We start from the raw sequence: 3,627 nt of genomic DNA, 5'->3' as shown, positions 1-3,627 counted from the left end.
CTCTACTCAACATTTTGGGGCATGTTCTTCCTCTTACTCACTATCATGAAAAAGGTTTTTCTATCCAAGTGAATTTGTATTCTTCATATAATTGGATAAGGTACATGTCCTGTGTGTTTTCACTTTTGACCTTGACTGACAGGATGCTTAGAGCTACCTTTTCTCCATTCTGGCTGAAAAATTTCTTCCCACATTTTTAGGTATATTTTATCTTTTAAGAATTCCCAATATTTTTTATTTTAATTCACTATTAATTTATAGAGGTTTTTAATATTTTATAGGCTTATGCTCTATTGGAAAAGTTGTAGATGGACCCCTAAGAGTCCATCATACCATGTTCTCTCTTTTCCTGTAGCATCAGTGCTCTCAGATAGACATAAGTGAATAATGCTGCAATGAACATCATTGTGCATATATGCACTCATGTCCCTATCTGTTTACCTCCAGGAGACTTAAATCTTTAGACTGTCCATTTGACACTTGGGCCCTGAATCCCAACCGTGTTGCAACACCTACTTTCCAGTTCATTAGACACATCCAGGACCATTAACAATGAGATGATGATTAACAGTGCACATCCTAAAGAACACAGAGTGCCTGCAACTGCAAGCAAGTTCATCCCATCCATTACCCTCATGGAATTTAAGCCCCCTCTAAATTAGAGGTGGAGTCAGCATTACCATCCCAGCATCCTCAGGATTGGGGATGGAAAAATGGACTTGGGTAGGCTTATGGTTTCTCTACAAATAAGTACTGTTATTCTGTGGAAGAACTTTTATTATTGATTTGGAGACAGTGGTCACCAGAAATCCTAAGGGGTCTGAGAAGACAGGTGTAATATGGGAGCATTGTGGGGACATTGGACTTGTCCTGAATGATGTTGCAATGATGGATACAGATTATTATATAATTTTTCTTAACATACAAAATTGTGTGGGACAGGATAAAGTATAAAGCAAACTGTAATCCACAGTTAGTGGCAATGCTCCAATATAGACTCATCCACTGTAACAAATGTACCACACTAGTGAAGGTGTTGTTAATGTGGGAAAGTGTGGGAGAGGGAGGATGTGGGGCATATGGGAATCCCCTATATTTCTTATGTAACTTTTATGTAACTTAAAGCATTTTTTTAAATAAAAAAATATTAAGAAAAAAATAAGGACATAGAGATATTTGCCAAAAATAAGATAGACTTAAGGACTTACCAGTGTGTTGGCCTGGAGGATGTGTAAGTGTGGGCAGGGTTAGGTGGGACAGGGAATCCTACAAGGATTTTGTAAACACTTTGAAACTGAGATGTTAAAATAGAACTCTCAATTCTCTTCAGGTCTTGTCAAATCATATGATGCAGGAAAATGTTGGAACCTATGCAAGGCTTCCCCAGTGGTCCTGAGGTATTTGAGCTGCCTGCTTCTGAGGATGTCACAGGATGGTCAAGAGTCCCAGATGGGTCCCCCCTGGAACCACCCCACACCCATTTCCACTCTTCATTTTTGTTCCTTGTGCCCAGGGCATGGTGGGTGAAGATTCGGGAGAGGACCATTCCAGGGAGAGGTGGGAGAAAGGCAGCTGAATACAGTGATGGAAAGGAATGCACTGGTCCCATCCACATTTGAACCATTCTCTGCTGGGATGCCCAAGGCCATCTTGGTTGAGAAGGAAAAAAAACAAAAAACAACTTTCTGTAAAAATTGGTTTTTATGAGTGTGTTTCCTTGGTCAGGCATCATATTGTCACTACGGAGACAGGAAGGAGCCTGAGGGAGAGCGGTGTGCCCTACAGAGCTGATCATCTGAATCTTGGGAACAGTGATGAGGTTGGTCCAGATCTGGGTAAGTTTAAAATGCTCCACATACAGCTCATTGTGTGCTTCCCAGCAGAAAATGGAGCACAGGATGGGGTGGGATGTGGGGTAGACACTTGGACATCTGTAAGCGTAGGAGGTGGTGGTCCAGAGAATTTGTGGTGAGCAAAAAGACAAACAAAACTGTGTATATTTTCTTTTCCCTAATGCATCATTGGTTAGCAATAGGTAATAGTCCCTCCATACCAGGGAGGTTTATTCCTAAGAGCCATTTCCCACACTGGGGGGAAGGGAATGAGTTTCTTTGCTGAATTTTGCTTAGAGAAAGGGAGAAAACTTAAAAAAAAAATGAGTTTCTATGGCTACGAGATTTCAAAGCCAGTCTGGTGTTTATTCCTGATGTTTTACTTATGCATGCCTCAGGCAGATTTCACTAACTGTTACAGGAAACAAAGACTCAAACAAAAGCACATCTGTGGTCTTTATAGACATCTGGACACTCTAAGCAAGGCACACACACCCGTGAAATCTGCACCACTTCAGCAGGCCCTCCTTGGGAATAGGAGATAATCTATTTCCCCAATATCACATAGTTTTCCCCATTAATAATTTCTTTACCCATGATTATTCTAGTCCTTTTATTTGAACCTATAATTATCCTTACATCTATTAAATAAATGTCTCAGAGACTTAATATTTCAAATTGTTCGTAAGTCATTTGAACCCAGAATCTCAACATGGTTGCATTCAACTCTTATTTTCTAATTTATTGGTCATGCCTGAACAACCACCAAAATGATTGTGATGGACAAGTCCCACCCAATAACAAGGAGTATCTACAAATAAAAGCAAAGCATTTCCTTCCATCTGCCCCATAGTATCTAAGCCCCATCTCAAACTGAAGTAGTCAGTACAGATATCATCCCAGGGGGCAAGGTAGGTAGTTCATGGGGATCCCCAGGATCTCAGGGAGGCCTCAGTGTAGTAAAGCATGAGAAAGTACTTACTGACTGATATAACCCCAGGATGGGATGTCCTGCTGCAGCTTTCCCAACCTAGGCTTCTCATGAGGAAGTGAAGACAGCTGAGGAGCACCAGGTTGGGGGATAGTGGTTTCTATGGAATATATATTCCTAGAGATTATTATGCAACCCAGCCATTTTAAGGGACCTTGAAGCTGGGTAGGTCAAAGAGCCACCAAGAATCATGCAGAGAAAGTGTTCAATCCCAAGAGTGAGCCAATGACTGAGCACATGAACTTGGGCAAGAAACAGAAAAATCTGCATTAGTTTGCTTAGTGATGGCTCTTCTTATAGAGGTCTTCAACAGAGCCTCGCTTTCAATGAATTTATAAAAATAGTAATTCTGTAAGATTTTCTTTCTCAAATATTTTCTGAGATGTGTTAATAAATTAACTGCTATCTTTATACGTAGCATTCTACCATCTCTTACTTCCTCTCTATTATTCCTCAAAGGTCTGTCAAATGGGCAGAAATTTAAATGCCTTGAGTCCCGTCTGCCCTTTGGCAACAAAAGGTTTAGTGCCCCAGTGTTAGAGTTTCCCTGTGAAATTAGCTCTGAGCATCAGAGCAGGATGTGACCCCAGGACCTCCTGGGCAGCTTCCACAGTGTTGGCAAAACCAGCCCTGCCCAGAGAATGGCGAATTCAGTCTGGTAAACTCCCCAGAGTTTGGGGATCCCTGATGGAGACTGGCTGTGTCCCTGAGTTCAGGAGATGAAGGAGAACCCAAGAGGACATTGAGGCCAGAATTTACAGTGCACATTGCCTGAGGGATGGAGCTGCAGACAGAGGAGTGGCC

Source organism: Dasypus novemcinctus, chromosome 16 (assembly GCF_030445035.2).
Source record: "Dasypus novemcinctus isolate mDasNov1 chromosome 16, mDasNov1.1.hap2, whole genome shotgun sequence".
Classification (NCBI taxonomy): Eukaryota; Metazoa; Chordata; class Mammalia; order Cingulata; family Dasypodidae; genus Dasypus; species Dasypus novemcinctus.
Note: the sequence above shows the minus strand (reverse complement) of the source record.